At 38.1% G+C, this 23,289-nt stretch overlaps 1 long non-coding RNA gene across 1 annotated transcript; it reads right to left on the bottom strand.

Annotated features, from left to right (window-relative positions):
- Positions 1-312: 312 nt before the first annotated feature.
- On the bottom strand, positions 313-11,490 carry LOC125481324. Its single transcript, XR_007261289.1, has 3 exons — positions 11,221-11,490; positions 3,321-3,434; positions 313-489 (listed from the first exon to the last, which is right to left on the bottom strand). It is a non-coding gene; the product is annotated as an uncharacterized LOC125481324 (long non-coding RNA).
- Between the last annotated feature and the right edge of the window lie 11,799 nt (positions 11,491-23,289).

Consider the following 23,289-nt stretch of genomic DNA (forward strand, 5'->3'; position numbering starts at 1 on the left):
GATTGATAGATTTTTGGGTACTAAGGGATTTAAGACGTGCAGAGATAATGTGGGAACATAAAGTTAAGGCATTGGATCAGCAAAGATCTTAATTATTGGTGAAGCAGTTTAATAGGGCTAATTAGCTACTCTGGCACCCATCTATGTCCTAGATATTATAAGTTCTTTGCTAAATTTTCACTTCAATATTAAAGCAGGTTTTCCCTTACTGTTATAATTAACTGTAAAATTTTATTTTTGTATCATTTGCTAACTAACAATTATCTGCAATTCAGTCACCAGTTGAACCTATTTCAAGAATTTTAGAATATATATGGTCTACTCACAATCGGAATTACTATCATCATCATCATCATTCCATCTATTCTCTGTAGGGTCAAAGTCAACATCCTCAAAACTTGCCACTTCCAAAGTTCTGTCCAAGTCATCTGTCTCTTCTTCACTGAAGTACCCTCTAATGGCTCTGGGAGAATAAGGATCCTTTCTGGCCTTAAGCAAAACAAGGAACATCACTTAACTGTCTTAACTGTACAAAAAGGCACAGGTGGCGAGACATCAAGATTTGAGGATTGGAATGTGAAGAAATTTGTCCGAAAATCATATGTTCATATCCACATGTGAACTGCAGACAGCATGATAATTTGTGTATTGCAGATGAGTTCAAGGAGCCAGGAAATTTCTTGTGATACAGTATACCCAGGTCTCCTTCCTTTTCGTTTTGCTTCAATAATCTTGAAAACAAATTGATATTAGCCTTCTATTGACAGCCAGAATACCAGGTTAATTATTCTGTGTTCATGTTGATTAGCTTTGGAATTAGCTTTCCACAATTTGAAACTACTCCTACCATGTTCAGTTGAAATTTCCTTATTGGGAGCCAATTGTATTCCACCAGATGAGGTTGAACTTTCCCAGTTATAAGAAAATTGGCAAAGTAATACAACCTTAGTCGAAAGACGTTTTAAATATGATTTCCTAAGATCCTCCAGATTCCAATGCTCAAAGCATTAATGAAAGCAAACATTCTAGTAGTCACCTTCATTGTATTCTAGTGATTGATGTTTGTTGCTGTTGCTGGAATGTCTATTCCGTTTATAATCTATATGTTGAGCACGTCAATGCAAAACTAACATAAATGACTGTCACTGCTAATAAAACATAATTCCAGGTATTGGCAGAATTTGACAGTCTATATTGACAAGTCAGCTAAGTTATAGTTATGGTCTATACTACTCTAGATACTGTAGTTATGTTCCCTTGTGTTCCCTACATGTTGCTGAGCTGGATCTTGTGTTACATCTCATGGTCAGTGTGTCAGTATGCCTTTAATAGACATGCTCCTGATACAATCACTATATCATATCATGTGACCATATTCCACCTTGCCTCTGATCACTTGAATCATGACACTCTACTGGAAGCATGCCCCCTGTTGTATCCGCATAGCATAATAGTAGTCTAGATACCTCTGTGGCTGAGGAATGCAATGTTTGTACATAAAAGTTAGTTGAAATAAATGTCTGTTGAATTCTTCAATACCATGATATCCACACCCAGTTTTTTAAGTGTGGGAGCTATCATAAGCATTGACATATCTGGTAAAACATCCTGTTGGAGACCAACTCACACCATTAGATTCTGAAAGTATTATAGTATATCAGACACTAAAGGGCAATTTGACCTTTAGACAAATTTGAAGTTTGGGGAATCAGGAACGTGCAGGAAACTTGGAAGGTGGAATGTCTCGGCACATGGTGAAGTTTTAATTCCCACAGTATGACTGACATCATGGCCAGAATTCAGCCCGAGTGGCAGGTTCAGATGCCACTTGGGCAAGGAGAAGTGGAGAAGGTGGTACAGGATCAGTTTGGATCAAGCACCAATCTAATGGGTTGGGCGCGGTGGGAGCAGGAAGCCAGGAGTCTGATCACTTTACCCTGGGAAAGTGAAGAGCTCTGATCTTTGACCGGGGTGGTGGGTTGGTAGGTGAGCAACATCTGATCCTTAAGCCTGACATGGATAGGAAAGGCTTAGAGGGATATGGGCCAAATGCAGGCAAATGGGACTAGTTTAGTTTGGGAAACCTGGTTGGCATAGATGAGTTGGACCAAAGGTTCTGTTTCCGTACTGTGTGACTCAATGACTCTGAGTGGGTTAGTATGGGGAAGGAGTTGATGTGGCTGCTAATGTTGTGGGTGTGACGAACACTGGCAGTAAAAGGTGGAGGAATTCCTACCATTGCTGATATACTTCAAATATCAATCCACCTACCAGAAGTGAGTTAATCTACCCACATGTTGTCTTCAGGTCTGTCAAATTCAGCCAGTTGCACTATTCCTGAACTGCTATTACAGGAATTTAATTGTCCAACCGCACCCAAACAAAGCTGCTTATGCGTTCATAGGTTTGATCAAGAGCTCTCAGAAAGTTTACTTTTGAACTACAGTCCCTTTATTTGTACCATTTATAAATGAAATCACTATCTACTGTTATATTCACTCCTGATAGCAAACCATGTGGCCAACAGAATATTACAGATTCGGAGACAAATCAAAGGGACCTAGTTACAGTGAGTGACTGGAAGCTTTATTTCATTGATTTAAATGTCAGGTAAATACACGTGGGAACATGAAACTCAAGAACACAAAAGAATGGGTTCTATTTTAAATTAGTCTGATTAGACTGTTCCACTGGGCTAAACCTCACCTCAGTGGTATGGTGTCTCTTGTGCCATACCAGCCTCACACTTCTTCTTGTTCCATATCATTCTCACACTTACACCTTCACCGTGCCATGTTCACTATTGTGCTGGCAACACACTTTTCACATTATGCTCCGACATGGTCACACTTGTAGAGCTACCACCATATAATGTTGATACCTGCTGTTGCTTTATCCACAGTTGTGCCTTCTGTCATTATTCTCTTCCATAAATTGCACCTAAGTCCTCACACTTACTCCCTTTGTCATTGGTGACCAAAAAACTTTGTCAAGGCATTCACATTTGGCTCTCAGACAAAAGTACACAATACCATCCAATCTGGGAGGACACAGCTCCAACCACAAGGATAAAAAATTGTTGACTAGATCACCTGGCAAGATCACCTACAATCAATACTAGAGACCTGCTCTCATCTGTTACAAAAGAGATATGCACAGAGCAATGTATTGAGCATTGCTTCTTCAACAGATCCAAAATACATGGAAAAGCTTCCAGTACATTTCTTCAAAGGCTGTGCCTTTCTCATTTCAAGGACAGGGCTTTCCTACTGTCAATGAGACAGTCAATATGTTAAATCATGACCTTGTTAATATCTAACCTTCTGGAGATCGTAGGATCCTTTGTTTGCCATGTTGTTCACTTTCGAAACACTTGTCCCAGCGTATTAGCGTTATCCTTTTCCTTTCTTAGGCAGAATTTGGTGACAGCATTCCTAAAAATGCAAAAATATTTCTAAATTAAGTCAGTAATTAAAACCTCAGAGTCCAACATCTTGTATTAAAAAGCACCTTTAATGTCAACAAGCATCCCAAAGTACTTCACAGGAGAACAAAATCTGATAAATCTGCATCAGATGATATCAGGGCAGATGAATAAAAGCTGGATTGTGAGAAGTATTTAACAGAAAGACTTAAAGGAGGGACAGAGATGAGGGCAAATCCAGAGTTTAGACCATTATTTAGAGTAAATAACTGAGGTTGTGACCAAAGGTCATCAAGTTGAAACATTAACTCTTTTCTTTCTCCACAGATGATGTCCTACATGCTGAGTATTTCCAGCATTTTTTTATGCTAGAGGTTTGTAGTGATGTGTCGGAGCAAGTGTAAGTCCGACTCTTCAACAATTGACTTTCCTGAACATTATGCCTGCATCCATAAATGTAACAAACCACAACATTACATTTTCAACCCATTGAGCCAGTTCTGCTTTTTAAAGAGATCATCAGTCAATGTGGACATCCATTTGGATTTGACAGTTGCCATCAAAATCTAACAAACAAATTTAAGTCTTTCCCTTATCATCAGTTCACTGCTGAGGGAAAGATTCCACAAATAGTTTGTGAAAACTACAAGTTCGCATTGAGATGAATTCTGTCTCCAAAGATTATTCCAATTAAAGCCAAATTTGAGATAATTCTAGTTCGAGTAACTAAAGTTTACACCATGAATAAACACACCCCATCAGAGCTGCCTCAGGTACAGTTAACAGTCAGGTACAGGTGATGTCCTAGAGTGAGTGACCCAAGATATATCAAATAAACTAGAGGTCAGCCTAAAACAGCCTAACTACTGTTAATCACTGTTCCCATCAGAGTCATTCCAAGTAGATATAAATTCTAGGGATGTAGGGATCACTGGCATTCTCTTGCCCTTGAGAGGATAGTGGTGGTCATTCTTTTCTGCAGTCTGAAGGTTATCTTACAATGCTGTTTGATAGTTAGTTCCAGAATCTTGACTTAATGCCAATGAAACAACAATGATATGGATCAGATTGGTGCATGACATGATGGGGAACTTTTAAGAGATGGTGTTCTTGTGCAGCTGTTGTCCTTATTCTTCTGAGTGGTGTGCTTCGTAGGTTTGGGAGGTGCTGACAAAGACATCGTAATGACCTACTGCAAGGCCTGCCACCAAATCTAACATCATTCTAGCCATCAAACATCTCCACGTCTGACCTCATAATGGAGAGAAAGTCATTGATAAAGCAACTGAAGATGTTTTGGCCTAGAATACCACCCTGAAGAATCCCTGCTGAGATGTACTTAGGCTGAAATCATTGAGCTCCAGGTAAACCAACATTTTCCTATGCACTAGGAATGACTCCAACCTGTGAAAAATTTCACCCTAATTCCCATTGACTCCAGTTTTCTCTTTTGCTGGTGCACCTTGCTGCTACATTTGGTCAAATGTTGCCTTGATGTCAAAGACAGTCACTCTCACATCACCTTTGGAATTCAGTTCTTTTGTCCTTTTTGAACCAAAGCTACGATGAGGTAAAGAGCTGATTGGGCCCAGCAGAACCTAAAGTGAGTGTCGATGAATAGGTTGTTCCTTTATGTGTGCCATTTGGTAGCACTGTAGATGGCTCCCTCCATCACTTTACTGTTGACTGAAAGTGGTCTGACAGGGAGATATTTGGCTGGGTCTTTGTCATACGTTTTTTGCACAAGTCACATCCAGGCAATTTTTCACATTTTTGGATAAATGTCAGTGTTGGCGTTGTGCAACAACATCCAGGCTAGAAGTGTGGCTACTTCTGCAGCATACATCTTCAGTAAAATTGCTGACAGCATTCTGTTCTCCAGAACTAGCCACATCTGTATGAAGCTGCTCTAGTGCAGCTACAATGCTGGCAACCATCCAACAATGTGGAAAATTGCCCAGATATCTCCCTATGTCAATTGGTCTCATGTTGAGTATTCCAGGTCCATTTGTCCTAATGCAGAATGCCTGAATGGTGAATATCCTGTGTATGTTCTTTATCCAAACTGCACAATGTGTCCCTTCATACTCAGAGCCCAAATTTGACAAATTCCTGATTTGACAAATACAGATCATAATTTCTCGAATAAAGTCAATATGTTGCCTTTTTAGAAGTCTTCTGACAGAGAATTGCAGTTCAATCATAACACTAACAATACAGCATTCCATGCAATGACACTTGCTATGATTTGTTCAACACCAAACACCCTCATAAAAAGATACAACGTGAATGGAATCAATGTCATTAAATGATTCATGCACTCACAGTTATTACAAACTTTCTCACTGCTACTTATAATAAGTGACTCATTCTGATTTATGACTGTGACCTCCAGCGGCTCTGTGGATAAATGCACCTTGCAATGTGCCTCTGAGCCATATACACCAGGAAGAATCCAAATCAAAAAATCTGCCAGCAGATAGCGCCAAAGCTTACATATCGTTACTTGTGTACAGCCCTAGTTTTACTGGCAATGTAATTGATCTGTATTATCACACACACCTTCATGACGGGAAGAGAGAAAAATGAAAAGATGCCACAAAAATGTAGCCTATTTGGCATGTAGGAAATTCCCAACAATAACCACCATAGGCTTTTTAATTGTGAATTTAATTTAAGGATTAATAACTCACAGGCACCCACCCACGCCTCCAATTAAAAATTGTCCATAACAGTTTCTGAAGTGCAAATTGTTTTCTCTTTCAGGCATTTAAATGAGTTTGTAAGTGGTGCCAATATTGCTGATTTGAAATGGCACCCTGACCTTTCCAATGTTAACACTTTTACGGTGACAATGTGATATTTTCTAGCCAACCTGATCAGAGATGTTATTACACACGTGTGGAACAGATAGGGACTTGAACACAACCCTCATGGCTCAGTGGTAGGGACACTACCAGTGAACCCCAGCGACAGTGCGAGATTATCAGAATTTAAATACATCAGTATTTTTATAGCAAGGCATCGTCACCAGAGGGCAGTGTAGTAAGAGGAACTTCAGGAGGGATGTAGTTAAAAACCTTCAATTGCTGAAGTTGGATAGAACAGCAGTTGATAGCATGATAGTTTATCATTTCAATTGTTTTTATTATTCAACAAACTTGTCTTTTGTTTCAATATGAAAAGCCCATGAGTAGGAACTAATTAGGAAACAAGAATTTAATTCAAAAGAACAGAAATCAGGAGATTTAAAAATCTGGCTCACCTGTTCAAACGAACCACGCACAATGTTTAAAATTACCAATGGCAATATTACTGACCAAACAAATAAGGCACCTGTATGAACTACCTTCGGCAGCTATTTTAAATTAAGCATAATAAAATCACAGAATCCTAAAATGATACAGCACTGAGGAAGGCCATTCAGCATAGTATTGCTGTTATAACTATTCAGTTATCCCACTGCCCTGCTCTCTATCTCTTTCAAGTATTTATCCAATTTCCTTTTGTGTGTTACTTCTGGGTTTTTTGTAATATTCTGAATGCTTTTTCAAAGAGTCCAAATCATAATATCCTATTGTGTAAAACAATCATTTTAGGGAATGCATTCGAGATCATAACTCACTGTGTAAAATGGACTTGTATACTTTAATCACTGTAACTGTAATATTACAGGAAGGGACATCATATGAATATGCTTGGGTAATAGCACGACTAATAATGTGTAAGTTATAATTTCCACTGGAATAAACTTTTTCCAGTTTATTTTCCATTTCCAGAGAAAGATGAATAAAGGTAAAACTTTCAAGAGTATAATAAGCTAACTTTTTCCTGCTACTTTCAAAAAAAAGTTCAGCAAAATCTCCAAGCTTTCAAAGAGCAATTAAATTGTTCAACTGTGCCCAGTTACAGCCTACAGATCACACAGGCAACACAGCATTTAACATTGCATGATGTATCTGATAATGTAGATGTAGTTCTCACCTACAAATTGTTACAGCACTTACTGGATTAATTAGCACAGTATTAATTAGTTTTGATAGAAAACTAACTACTAATATCCATTACTAGGGGAGAAAACAACATCCTCCCAATCTCTACTTTATTTTTTATTGCCCCAAGGTGAATTCAACAAGCTGATTGCGCATATATTGTTCATGTCTTTCAGAATGCCAAATGCATACAGTATGTTCTCAGTCAATTGTTGTCCCTCCAATGGAATATATTAAATTTTACAGATAACTGAAAGTCTTATCTCTCTATGAATCTTCACTTTAATAAGTTACATGGCGTGAAAACAGCAATGTTTCAAATCAAATATCGCCAACACACATTTTAATACTAAATTCACTTTATTGGTAAGAATTTTATATTGACTGGATAATTTCACTAATCAATTAATAATCACATAAAAATCTTCCCTTTCCACCATCATTAGCAGACACCCATTAACTTATTAGGTGACTGTACTTAATTTTATGTTCCAGTGTTGATTGGACAATGCATACATATTACTCTTCCTTGCTACCCAGTCAACATTACTGCCTGGAACACAGTTATCCTATATGTAAGGATGTAGAGAACAGAATCCAATACACAGCGCTGGTAGTACAGATGGGACCACGGCTTATTGTGATTTTTAGGTGGTTCATCTTCAAAAGGACATCGATATACTGAGCAGCGTTCAGAAAACAACAACAAGTACGATAGCAGAACATGAAAATCTCGGGTAAGAAGACTGGTTTTCGATACTAACTGCACTCTCAGACTAAAAAAAGAGAAATGAAGTGTCGAACATCTCAAACCCTAAGAAACTACATGAGGAAAGAAGATTGAAAATGTTAGAACATCTGAATTGAATATCATGCAGCCACAAGCAAAGATTCATTTCTTCACTGCCTTCCTCAGAATAGCAGATTTCCAGCAGAAACCACTAAAGCAGAATCACTTTTAAAACTGGCGTGTGATAGAAACATTATAAGGCAAAAGAGTAGATGGAGATTGTTGAATGGCATGAGGAACATAATAATTTCTGAATGACTGAGGAAATAAAAGCTTCAAGTTAAGGTTGGCTACTGATCAGAGTTGAATAATTTAAGATGAAGTGGTAGATTGATATAGAATTATATATCATTAATCTTGTTAGCAAGGAGAATCTTTGTAAAAATCTTTGTAATAGATTCAATAATTTGAATGGTGTTCATGATAAAATAATTTACAGATTATGGAAGAAATGGGCTTGAGGGATCAATATGGATGGTAAGCAAAGCTAAAAAATATAGTAACTTGGTAAGGATGTTGAATTCAACTGCCAAACACCATGGCACTGTGGAAACAGTATTAGGATAAGCACAGGCAGAGGATACAGAGGCGATGTCCATATTGTAGTATTGTTTCTCACTACATGCTTTATGTTTTGCATGCATTAGAGAAACAGCCTTAGAGCAGGTATTTGACATAGAGATTCCCCTGTGACATGATTTGTAGGCAGCCCTACCAGTTCATGATATCACGCCAGAGGGAGATCTACAAAAAACACACACAATTTCACAATTTCACCGACCAGCAATTTAAAAGTATATAGCATATGATGAATCAACCTTTTTGACAAAACTCACTAAGTGTACAGGTTCCTCCTTTGAAGAGCAATATTTAGAATCAGAGATTCAGGACAATTTAGCACATTGTGTTTCCCCTGGACGTAAATGACTGAAATATCTAAGAATAAAAGTAGATTAATTTATTTTTCCTGTGGGTGTAAGTGATACTGACAAGGCAAGACTCATTGGCAATCTTGAGTTGCTGCGAGCTTATTAAGAATCAACTCTTGGTATGAGAATGAAGTTACGTATAGGCCAGACTGAGCAGATGTCACAGGTCCCTCCCTGAAGGTTACTGGTAAATTAGGTGAGTTTTTTTTATTTAAAAACCCAACAGCTCTCATAGTTATTTTTGTAAAGCAAAATGAAGATATTGTGAGTTTCTTAATGTTAGTGCTATATTTATCATATTGAATATACATTTAAGTTCAATGTTATATTATATTTATTTATTAGTAAATTCTAGATTCTAAGTAAGGTGTAAAGTCAATGTTTGTATTTTTGTTAGGTCCCAATTTTTTTTTTACAAAAAAAAATCTCTCAATAGTTGACTAAAGCTCATAGTCTGAAAAAGTTTCTTTCAAGTCTGTAGTAGTTTAGTAATTTTCTGCTGGAAAGCCAGTCAGCCTGATGTTCTGACCACAGGGTTCCAAACAATATCTTAAACAAATTATCTGATCATTATTCCATTATAATTTATGGAATCTTGTAGTCTTCAAATTGGCAAAAATTATACCAGTGGTCAGACTTCATTTAAATATTAAATTGGGCATAAAGCACTTTGAGATGACCAAAGGCACTAAATAAATGCAAATCTTTCCTATTTATTGAGTTGTGTATTTATTACAATCTAATTTATTTTTAATAAGTGATTTTGGAATAGGAAGGATCAGCTATTGACAGAAAGACCCAGCTGGGTGTCACACTATGCATTTTTATCAAGTCTGTATCACGTTACTTAACTGTACAAATTCAAAATTTTGGCACAAACAGTTAGCACACTTACACCAAATTCCTGTTACTATTCTGCTGTTTGTTTTTAACATTCATTTCAACTGTTTTAGTGTTTATATAAAATAGCACACAAGAAGCACGTGTTATTCATAAAGTTTTCTCATTGGGATATCCACTGAAAATAAAACCTTCTTGTCTGACAACTGAAGATATCCACACCATGGATCTTAACAACATCATGATTGTGCTGCTGAACGACTGGAATCTAAGCTCCAAGGAAGTTTCCCAGGAAAAGGATCATGCCCAGGCAGTAACTGTCCAATAGAGTGAACAGCAACTATCTATAACCATCTTCATTGGCAAACACCTTTACTAATTTCGAGGGCTCTTAGCCAGAATCCAACATGCTCGATGCCAATTATTACCTATTAAATTATTTATTACATTGTTCTAATGAATAATTAGCCAGTCATTGGGTTTCTATTGAGAACATTAAAGGATTAAATCTTTCATGATTGTTCTGCCTGTGCTTCTTCATGCAATCTAAATAATTAGTGACTCTACAAAAAAACAATTAATAGAGCTGAGACTCTAGCTTACTGAAGCAAGTAACCAACCTGAGCAAGTAACAGACTTGGACCAGAACAGCCTGAACAGCTCAAAGCCCTAACTCAAGATCAGGAAGCAGTTGATTTATAGCGAAAATTGAACAGGAGTACAAAAAGCTATTCGACAAGAATAATTATCCAAGTGTACAGAGCCGTACACCACAGAACTATTTGGACATCGAATTATCCAACACACAGAGGTATCCCCTGTAGAGTTATTGGGTATGAGGGACATGTTATTTGGTTTCATGATTTATCCAAGCTAATGGTCGGAAGACTCTGCATTCATTTACCTGTTGTTATAGAAGCTTTTCAGGCCATGTCCAAAACTGTATTCCTGTGGGAAGGGTGGATTTTGACTCTCAAACTTCAAAACTGCAAGGGAAAATGCCTAACATTTCAAATTTCAAGCCAAAACAAAAGCAGTAAATACCTTCTCCCAGCAGAAGTAATGGGGTTGGTTTGCAACCTGTTCTTATCCTCGGAATTTGTAATGTTTTAAGCAGTATTATGCATTCTCAACAAAAGTAAATGAATGAAAATAATTTGGATTTATGCCTTCTGCTATTCCGTATAATCAATAAACCTTAAAAATAGAAAATGATATTTTCAGTTCAGTCAAAAGAAAGCTTACCTTTTGGAGGGAATCTGACTGTCCAGGTATCCGGGAGTACCTTCAGTTCTCCAAGATTACACTGCAGTGGCAAGGAGATCTGTTAATTGTGGATTCTGCAGCTGTTTAGAGCCCAGCACCTTTTGGGTGTTGAGTATGTCACCCTTAGCAAGTAACCTGGCAAAACAGAATACTAACTCATGGAAATTCTCTGTCAAATATCTGAATTATTGTGATATCCACAATCTCAAACTCTCATCATGTCCTCAGTGCTTCCCACATACTGACTGGGCCAGATTAAGAGTCTGTACTCCTGCTGTAACCTAGAAACAACTTTATCTGTGCTAAACATTTCAGCTTTAGGCTTTTCCATCGTCAGTGATCCCCACCCTTACTTAGATGTTCCCTCAACCTGAATGTGTTGTCACTGTATGATGCAAGCGGTAAACAATTTAAAAACTAGTTCCTATAAAAAATAACATTTTAGTTTTCATAATAGTAGGGGGAATCCCCATTCTTCTCTGAAAAGTACACCAGCAGAGTCCACTTAACCATTGTATTGACTGGCACAGAATAAGGATGTCTAAAACACCCACAAGTTCCAGTTATACCTCAGCATTTTTGTGCACAAGTACTGCAATGCATAATGACTGGGAAATAACAGAACAGAGTATAATTAACATGCAAAGATTGTGATTAACAGAACTAACCATGACTATAGCCAAGTGGTATTGTAGCTAGACTATTAATCCGAAACTCAAATAACATTCTCGGGGTCCTGGTTCAAAGCTGACATGGCAGATGGTGGAATTTCAATTCAATAAAGGATCTGGAATTAAGGGCCTAATGGTGATCATGACGCCATTGTCATTTGTCAGGAAAACTCATCTGGTTCATTAATGTCTTTCAGGGAAGGAAATCTGCCATCCTTACCCAGTCTGGCATACATGTGACCCATAGACACACATAAATGCGGTTGACTTTTAACTGCTCTCTAGGCAATAAACGTTGGCCTAGCCCACATCCCATGAGTCAATAAAATAAAAGGACTGAGAATATGGCAACGTACTACATCCAAGGAGTAGAATACACGGATTGAGGGCTGAAAGAACTTTAAGATGCAAGGACTGGGGATATCAGAACAAATGCAACAATATATAAAGAATAAGGATTAAAGCACTTTTACATTAAAAGAATTTGCCACTTCATAATGATCTGCACCTACTGTACACCTTCTATCTCAGTGCTCCATGTGGAGCAGACTTCCTGAGCAGACATTCTTTAAATGAAGAATGAGAAACATGGAGGACCCCTAACAGGAGTCTTGTGACAAGTACTGAATAATAAGGCTTTGAACCACAATGGTGAGATTGGTCTTTGCTGAACAAGTTCAGGACATTGCCAAGTCCCATCTGCAGCCAACCTCCATTGGTGGAGTCTCAGTACAAACCCATTATTCATTTACTGCAAATGCTGAAAACTGAATGTTGGGTTGGATCTACTTTGAGACATTAACTTTCTCAACAGATGTTGGCTGATCCATAGATCATTTCCATTATTTTCTGTCTTATTTTACATTAGAGGCTCTTCTCATTACTGAGAAAGTAATCTTGCGTATATGACGCTCATTGGTATTAAAGCAATTTCTAATGAGATTGAGATAGCTGGTAAATTGCAATTCATCATAAATTGTCGATTGATTTATGCTGCTTTGCTGGTAGCTTTGAAAAAAATGGCATCTTCCCATCACTTTAATGAATTTCTTATATCTATAGATTAATTGACTATTAAGCATTTCATGGTTATGTGCAGTAATTAATCTCATAAGTTGCCTTGTGATTGCAACAATGATTCCCAGTGACTCCCAACTGACTTCTTCTATCCAGAAAACAAACAATTACAAGTGTGGTGTCTCATACTGTACTTTCAGATTACAAATTGTTCTAGAAACTTTGAATAATGTTTTATGCTTTTTTTCTTGCTTTTTGTTTGCTATTTCTTGTGCTCATTCCAGACTTTATTTCCCTCTCTGTATTTTTATTGGTCTACTTCAATTGACAAATATTGAATTCACCCAGACTCATTCACCCTCCTTTTCAGACCTCTCTCCATTTATTATTAAAACTGAAATTTTCATAGAATCCCTACAGTGTGGAAGCAGGCCATTCAACCCACCGAGTCCACACCAACTCTCCGAAGAGCATCGCACCCAGACACTATGGGCAACTTAGCATGGCCAATTCACCTAACCTACACATCTTTGGACTGTGGGAGGAAACCGGAGCACCCAGAGGAAACCCACGCAGGCATGGGGAGAATGTGCAAACTCCACGCAAACAGTCACCCGAGGCTGGAAACAAACCAGGGTCCCTTGAGCCACCAGGACAACAACATGCCCCAAAGTCCCAAGGTGCCCTTTTTCTTATTGATTTAGGGAATGTGGCCATTGCCCAATACTAATTGCCTTTCAGAAAATCGGAGTGAACCTCCTTCTTGAACCACAGCAGTTTGTATGATACGATTTCACACCAGTACTGTATTAGTAAGGAATTCCAACATTGTTACCCATCAATGATGGAAAAACTGTGATATATTTACAAGCCAGAATGATAAATGAATTGGAAGTGAACTTGCAAGAAGTAGTATTCTCCTGCATTGGATGCCCTTGTTCTCCTAAATGGTAGGGGCTGCTAGTTTGAGTGTGCTTTTGAAGGACCCTAGATGCATTTTATTAGTACATCTTGAAAATGATATATAATGCAGCCATTAGTGTTTGTGGTGGAAGAAATGAATGTTTAAGATGGTGAATGCAATGTTTCTTCCATTTTCCAATTCCAATAACTTGGTAGGCAAAATGTTTTAAACGTACAGGAACAAATCTAATTAATCTAGCATTTTGTGAGATAGTCCACTCTATCAATATCTAACCCAAGTGTTACTGTCCTACACATAGTCACCAGAATCTAATGGTTAAGAAAGTTTTAGACTTCTGTGAAAGTTAGAATGTCTCAGACTCTGTGAGGAAATATGTTAAAATCTATCTGTGAGGAAATATGTTAAAATCTATCAGTGTATCTTGTATATTCTGCAGGCCATAGAGTATTTCCTGCAATGAATTACAGATCATCCTTATAATTAACCATATCTCAGTCACGTGGCTGGAAATTGTCTTCAATATTTTCATGTACCATCTATCCTCCCTAAGCTTTGTTCTTTTTAGAACAGTATCTCTTATATCTGACCTAAACCTGATGGCCTGGATGCCAGGATCAAAGTGGATGCAATGCTTGGAACCCTTCAAAATTTGCTCGATTCTGGAAAAGTCCCAATGACCCCTATTGAAGAAAAGAAGAGGCAGAATGCAGTAAACTTTGGAAAAATGTATTTGTCACTCTGTGCATTTTGGAATCCAATATGAAGGAAGTAATGGCAGGACATTTAGAAAATCATAATTCAGTCTGGTAGACTCAAAATATTTTAATGAAATGGAAATTGTGTTTGACAAATTTGTTTTGAGTTCTTGGATGATGTAACATTTTGGGTGGGTAAAGGGAAAGCAGTAGATGTAATGTTTGGATTTCCAAAATGCATCTGATAAGGTGCCTCCTCAAAGATTAAGGTATTGCTCGTTGAAGATGGAGATGAGGAGAATTTTGTATCGCAGGCAGTTGTGAATCTTTGGAATTGTTAACCCCAGAAATCTGTGGAGTTTGAGTTCTTGAACATATCCAAGGGTTGAGATAAAGAGGTATAGTTATTGGAGAGAAAGAAGATGTGGGAGCAGATAGAGAGTTGGATTGAAGGCAAATTCAATTCAGTCATGATCTTTCTTTTCTTTATTCATTAGCAGGATGAGGATGTCGCTGGCTAGGCAGCCTTTATTATCTATCCCTAATTGTCCAGAGGGCAATTGAAAGGCCAGATCTTATTGAAAGGCAGAACAGGCCTCATCCTGTTCCTACTTCTTATGTCCTTGTGTTGCTCAGCTGAAGGGGATGGTCTTTTCTCTATCCATAGGGACATGCTTTTACATAAGAACATAAGAAATAGGAGCCTTGAGCTGACTCCACCATTCAATAAGATCATGGCTGATCTCACCGTGGACGCAGCTTCATTTATCCGTCCGCTCACCATAACCCTTAAACCCTTTACTGTTCAAAAATCTATCTTTCCCTTAAAAACATTCTTCTTTTTTTCTTCCTCTCCCAGATCTTCAGGCTCATTAGTGCAACAATAATTCCTCTGATTCATGAGTTAATTCCTGGCAGATATTAGGAACATCCTTCTGCAAACCTACCAATTGGAAGAGAATATGTGACCAAATGTTTACATTGATGTAGTGTTGACAATCGTGAAGTCTGAATGTTCTTACGTAAAATATTGTTTTGAATGTGTTCTGTTGTAACCTACATTTTGAAATCTTTCAGAAGTGCTTGAACATATCTAAACCACTAGTCAATTCATCCCAAATGCCTAGTTGTCTGATATCATAATTTGGATCTTCCTCAACTTCATCACTAATATAATCAAGGGTAGTGTTGATAAATTTGTCATCAACATTCCACAAGCAATTATCCTAAATATTGTCAAATGTATTTATTCCATAGTATTAGAATTCATTTTTCGACAATATTTGGATCAAATTCAGTTCACACATCTATGACCCATTGGCATAAAGTTGCTAGTGAGGGTGTTCACATATTTCTACCTTGAGTGAACTTTTCTGCACGATACAACATTGAGCTATACTTCAAATACTGTCCTTGAGAGTATTATTCATACGCACACCCAAAAGGCTGAACAACGTTTGTCAGAAGGCCAGGAACAGCTGTCGTATTGGTGTGGGTCATCTCACATCACATATCTCAGATGAATTTAAACATATCTCAGATGAGCAAAATTTTAAATTTCTGTAGTCCTCCTGGTCCCAAATTTAACACTTCTTTGATCCACTTTTTGCAGCTGCCTTCACTCATCCGCTCTTTCTCATGAATATAGGCAACAGTGCTTTTCTGGAATGGATGGAATAGCCTTTTCATGAATCATGTGATCCACCTGAAACGCATCTTCAATTCTGAAATGTCATCTTTTTTCACTTCTCCAAAGAGGAGGGGCATAGTGTCAGATGGCTTCATTGGTAATTACTTGACCATTTTCCTAACACTTGCTAACCCATTCAGCCACTTTTTCACAAGATCACAAGTGCAAAAGCAGGCCTTTGGCCCATCAAGTCCACACCGACCCTCCAAAGATCATCCCACCCAGGCCCTTGCCCCTGCCCTATCCCCATATCTCTAGTTTAAATTGAGCTGTGAACTTTTTATACTTGTTATTCTGTCTTGAATGCATCATGACAGAACAGCTGGTACACATTAGTCTTGTTGATGGCTAGGAAATTATCACTCAAATTGGTACATAGTAAATCTGAAGATTCACGTTAATGAACTGCCGCTATCACTGGTAAGTAATTCATATCCACGACAGTTTGACCCCTGAAAATTTTTTTTTAACTTTTATGAGGTATATAAAAAATTATGGCAAAATATCATAGGATTAATGGTTACATAAGATTAACCTTTTTATGTGAGCACATTCAGCAATAAAGTATTGGACAGATACACCGTTTTAGATTGTGTTTGTAGAATCCAAGAGAAAGGAAGGGGAAATGCCAGAATGTGAAAAGTCCATGATGGAGTGTCTCTTTGGTATTTTTCAAGGCAAGATTATTAAAAGTGAAGAAATGGAATCCCATGTGAAGTTTCAATGAGATTTGGCGACCCACAGTGTCTGGGGTGGTGGAGTTTGCTGAGAAATCCATGGGACCTCTCTTGATTGCATTTGTTATTTGACATGTTTCATGCAATAGTTAACTTCAGTTTATCTGTTTTTCATATTAGCTCAGGCTAATTCCGGATGTTAGAATGTAAGTTGACTAAAATGGCTACTGGTTCCTAGCCACATTGTTACATAAAGTTGGCAATCCGGTCCAGGGCCATAACAAATATGTAATGTCCTTTAGCCCTCACTACTTACAGTATGTGAAGCAAGTTGGTATTTTGTTTTTGAAAGACTTGTTGAAGTATCCCCAGCTAAAGGTGAGTCCAAATCACTTTAAACCATCTTTCCTTATAGCTACAACAATGTATCTACTGTCATAATTTGGCAGCCAATCATCAGATCCCGTAACAATTGGTTGTCATGTCGAAATTTCAAAGACTAGGCAGGCATTCTGATAACATGTCACATGAGGGATAGTTTATTTCGCTGGGACATCTCTAGGTTCCTCTAGCTAGCAAACAATCCTAGAAAAACAAAGAGCATTAAAACACATCAATTCAACAGATGAAAATGTTTTGTCTGCCACTCATGATTCCAAAACCAATATTTAGCCTTAGATTAATAAATTATAAAAAAAACTGATCATCTGAGGCTGAAAGTTTCAGTTCAGACAACATTGGATCATGATACTGAAGATCTTTGCAAGTTTTTAAATAACTTCAAAAGTGATCCTAATATTGTGGTTAATCCCTAGGCTCATAAATTCATTGTAAACACAATATTTACTAAGAATTGTTGGTTTCAGAATTTTGTGGAAGTTAATTGGAAGGTTACCTTTCTAATTTTCCTTCAGCCTTGGATCAGAAGTAGAATGCATCCTAAGGCATGGATTCAAATTCCATTCAACACACCTAAGCACATCAACTAGAGTAATATGTCAGTTGAAAGTATATTGGAAATCAGTAAGACTAAAAGCCACTCGCTCTTTTCAATCACTCTATGATCTGTATGGCCTTGAATGTTATGATCTATTTGTACCGCATGGAAAACAAAACTTTTCACTGTACTTAAGAACATGTGGCAACAATAAATCAAATCAAATAACAAGGTATTTAGAAAATCTGAATGAAATCGGGCAGAGTCAACATAGTTTTGTGAAGGAGAAATTAGATTTGACTACTTAATTGGAGCATGTTGAGGAAATAAAGAGTAATGTGATAAAGGGGAACTGGTGAACATACGGTACTTAGATTTCCAGAAGGTATGTGATGAAGTGCCACATCAAAGGTTACTGTGCAAAATAAGAACTTGTGGTGTAGGGTGATGCATGTCAACATGGATGAGGATAAATGGGTTGATTTAAGTTTGACTAGATGTGACAAGGGTGTGTCACAGGGATCAGTGTTGAGGCTTTAGTTATTTAAAATGTATATCAATAATTTGAATCAAGGGTCTAAATGTATGATTGCTAAATTTCCTGACGATACAGGATAAGCAAGTTGGTTGTGAAGAGGACGTAGGAGTCTGCAAATTGAATACAGGTAAGTGAGTAGGCAAAACAGTGTGGCAGATGAAGTATGGCCACATTGGCAGGAAGGTAGAAAAACTGCATACTGTTTAAATTGAGTGAAATTGCAAAACCCTAACCTATAGCAGGAACTAGATGTTCTGCTACACGAATCACAAAAAAGTTAGTATGCAGATACAGCAAGTAATTACGTTAGCAAATGGAATGTTGTTGCTTAAAGGGGCATGAAATATAAAAGGAAAGGTGTTTTCCTACAATGTACGGAGCATTGGTGAGACTATATCTGGAGCTCTGAGTACAGTCTTGGTCTGCTTATTTAAAAAAGTATGTAAGTGCTTTAGAAAAGTTCAGAGAATGTTCACTCAGCTGAAACCGGAGATGTTGCAGTCGTGGTGACGAGAAGGGGATTGTATAATGAGGAATGACTGAAGAGTGTGAGCCTGTATCCATTGGAGATTAGGAGAATGAGAGGTGATCTTATTAAAATATACAAGATCCTGATGGGAGTTGACAGGATGGATGCTGAAAGGAAGTCTCTTGTGGGAGAGTCTAGAACTAAGGGGTGGGTCAACGTTTACAAATAAGGCAACTCACATTTAGGATGAAGATACAGATAAATGTTTTCTCTCACAGGGTCAAGAGTGTTTGGAACTCTCTTTTTCAGAGACTAGGTAAGGTAGGGTGATTCAATACTTTTAGTCAGACTCTTGATTACAAAAGAAGTCAATGGTTATTGGGGATAGGTTGGAATGTGTAATTGGGACTGCAATAAGAATAGCTATTTGAGGAGCAAGTTAGAGGGACTGAATGGCCTATTCCTGGTGTTAATTTGCATGCATATTTCTTCAATATTCTTAGTGTGAGGGTATGATAACCCCTACCAGGCCCAAGGGGAATCATTACTTAATTTCCCTGTGGAGCCTGTTGAGTATGAGTTCCCTTGGCAACAGGCAATGGCCTGCCCAGCTAGAACTCATCACCCGAGCCTTTTCTAAAGCAGACCTGGAGGGTTCTTGTGATATAGTACCTCCTACCACCTAGACAAAGAGGCTTGGTTTCAAATCCCAAACTGCTCCCGAAGTGCGCATGGATGGGTCTGCAGAACTGTTTGTCCTGGTTTGGGACTAGACTATACACCATAAGTAGTAGCTCTGTTTTGATGTTCAACAATAAATGATGTTCTTTTTTAGTCAGGCTTCCTGAGTTATTAGGGAGAATTAATTCAGTTCATTTCAAGTGTTATAGAAATCAAGAAAATATGGCATCAGCTTCATACCAGCGAAGGTCTGCATCCCTCTTACATCAAGAAGCATAACTGTTTATATAAGATTAAGTAAAGCTTTCAATGTCAGAATTTTAAGTACAAGTTGGCACACATGGGACTAGATTAATTTAGGATATCTGGTCAGCATGGACGAGTTAAACCAAATGGGTCTGTTTCCATGCTGTACATCTCAATGACTCGATGTAACATTTAAAGATGTGCAATTTCCTGCATTACATTGGTGCCCATTTTCAAGTTATGATACATTTTCCTAACTTAATTTTGAACTGTGTGAAAATGATTGAAAAGGCAGACTTGCACTTTTGATCAACTTGTGCTGGCAGAACTGTATGAGATAGAAATACAATCCAGATGCACTTGCCTTTTAGATTCACTGATAGAAGAAGCCGAAAGTGGTGAAAATTAAACATCGTTTTTAAAGGAGAAAGATATAATTATGAAAGGAAGAGATCATTTAACAGAATATACATCCTTGACAGAAAAGACTAGTTTCCAATATACTATTCAGGGGCCATCACTAACTTATGGAACATATTTTTGCAATTCAGATGTGGGAACTGCCCATATCAAGATCAACAAGATTAGGATTTGACCTTTGTCCTAATCACTCCCTTTTTTTGTCTTCTGTATACATATATAGTGCCTCCAGGATTCTGGTCTTGGACTAGATTGTCTGGTTTTTAAACAGTCTGCTCAAGACATCCCAAATTTTCCGTTAGGTACTCAAGACTTTTTGTTTATAAAATTTTGGTCCGATTTTTCCACTTAATTCTGTGTCTTATGCTATAAATGCATTAGTTAACACATATCCAGCTAATATGGCAAGTCATAATGCTACCCTTGTTGAATTTTAGGGTTAGGTGAAGTCGGAGTCTGAAATGAGTGAAATTGAGAGCTCTCCAATCTTCTAACTCCGCAATTTGTGGAATTAATATCTCTACTGTCATGTGGTAAAGTTGCCACATGTAGAAAAGCAGTAAATTGAAAAAGGTGGCTCTTGTGCTATCAAGAAAAGATAATGATGAACAAAAGAAAATTTATATCTCAACATGTACTAAGGGAGGCAGTCATTTGAGCCTGACTGTTAAGCAATAAAATATATTTATTTTAATCATTCGGGGCATGTAGGTGACATTAACTGGCCAGAATTTATCAACCGCCCATAGTTGTCCTGGAGAAGGTAGTGACGAGCTGCCTTCTTGAACTGCTGCAGTTCATGTGCTGCAGGTAAACCTAGAATGCCCTTAGGGAGGGAATTCCAGGATTTTGACCCAGTGACAGTGAAGGAATGGCGATATATTTCCAAGTCAGGATGGCTTGGAGGGGAACTTGCATATAGTGGTGTTCCCATGTATCTGCTACCCTTGTGCTGGCTAAACGATCATTGACAAATTTCTGCAGTGCATCATGTAGATAGTACACACTGCTCCTATTGAGCATTGGTGGTGGAGGAAGTGGATGCTTGAAGATGTGATGCCAATCAAGTGGGTTGCTTTGTCCTGGATGGTGTCCAGCTTCTTGCGTGTTGTTGGTGCAGCACTAATCCAGGCAAGGAAGGAATATTACATCACACTCTTGACTTGTGCCTTGTAGATAGTGGACAGGCTTTGGGGAGACAGGAGTTAAGTTACTCATCATGGTATTCCTAGCTTCTGACCTGCTTTTGCAGCCACTATATTTATATGGTGAATTCAGTTGGGTTTCTGGTCAATGGCAACCCCAGGATTGTGGAGGATTCCACAATTGTAACACCATTGAATGTCAAGATGGTGGTTAGATTGTCTCTTATTAGAGATTGTAATTGTGTAGCATTTAGTGTGGCGTGAATGTTACTTGCCACTCGTTAGCCCGAGCCTGGATATTGTCCAGGTCCTGATGCATTTGAACATGGGTTAGTTCAGTATCTGAGGAGTCATGACTGTTGCTGAACTTTGTGCAAGCACAGTCATAGAGTCACACAGCATGAAAACAGACCTTTTGGTCCAACTAGTTCAGGCCAACCAGGATCCCAAACTAAACTAGTCCCACCTGCCTGAATTTGGCTGATATCCGTCCACTATCTTTCTTATTCATGTACTTATTCAAATGTCTTTTATAACTCGAACACTCCATTCCCGGCAACATCCTGGTAAATCTTTTCCGAACTCTCTCTAGTTTAATAATATCCTTCCTGTAACAGGGTGACCAAAGCTGGACACAGTACTCCAGAAGAGGCCTCACTAATGTCCTGTACAACCTCAACATGACATTCTAACTCCTGTACTCATAAGTCTGAGCAATGAAGGCGAGCGTGCCAAATGCTTTCTTAACCACCCTGTCTACATGTGATGCAAATTTCAAAGAATTATGTACCTGTGAACGCCTAAGTCTCTCTGTTCTACAACACTATCTGGGACCCTACCATTAATCGTATAAGTCCTGCCCTTTTATGTTTTACCAAGATACGATACCTTGCATTTATCCAAATTAAAATTCATCTGGCACTCCTCAGCCTAATGACCCAATTGATCAAGAGCTCTTTGTAATCTTAGATAATCATCATCACTGTCCCACCAATTTTGGTGTCATCCACAAACTTACTAACCACGCCTCGTATATTGTCATCCAAATCATTTATGTAAAGGACAAACAAAAGTGGACCCAATTCCCATCCCTTTGGAACACCACTGGTCACAGGCATCCAGTCCAGAAAACAAAACTCCACCACCACCTTCTGTCTCCTTCCATCGAGCCAATTTTGTATCCAAATGGCAAGTTCACCCTGAATCCCATGTGATTTAACTTTAGTAATTAGTCTACCATGTGGAACCATGTCAAAGTCTTCACTAAAGTCCATGGAAATAATGTCTACCGCTCTTCCCTAATCAATGTTTTTGGTTATTTCCTCAAAAAACTCAATCAAATTTGTGAGACACGATCACACTATCCCTAATCATTCCTTGCCTCTTCAAATGTATGTAAATCTTGTCTTTCAGAATCACCTCCAAGAAGTTACCCAACTTGGGTAACTGTCAGTCTCACAGATCTATCATTTCCAGGCTTCTCCTTGCAGCCCTTTTTAAATAAAGGCACAACATTAGCCACCCTCCAGTCCTCTGGCAACTTACCTGTGATTATAGAAGACACAAATGTTTCAGCAAGGGGCCCTGCAATTTTCTCCAAAGTTTCCCACAATATCCTGGGAAATGCTTGATCAAGTCCCAAAGATTTATCCACCTTTATGTTTTCTAAGACCTCCAACACTTTTGAAAAGTGAACTGTTTTCAAAACATCAATATTTATATCCCTGAGTTCTCTAGCCTCCATTTCTTTCTCCACAGTAAAAACTGATGTTAAATATTCATTTAATATTTCTCCCATCTCCTGAGGTTCAATGCAAAGACAACCTAGTTATCTTTAAGGGGCCCTATTCTCTTTAGTTGCTCTTTTGCTCTTAATGTATTTGTAGAATCTCTTTGGATTATCCTTAACCTTATCTGCCAAGGCTATCTCATAAGCC

This window comes from Rhincodon typus, unplaced genomic scaffold, assembly GCF_021869965.1.
Source record: "Rhincodon typus isolate 14 unplaced genomic scaffold, sRhiTyp1.1 hic_rhity00001715, whole genome shotgun sequence".
Lineage (NCBI taxonomy): Eukaryota > Metazoa > Chordata > Chondrichthyes > Orectolobiformes > Rhincodontidae > Rhincodon > Rhincodon typus.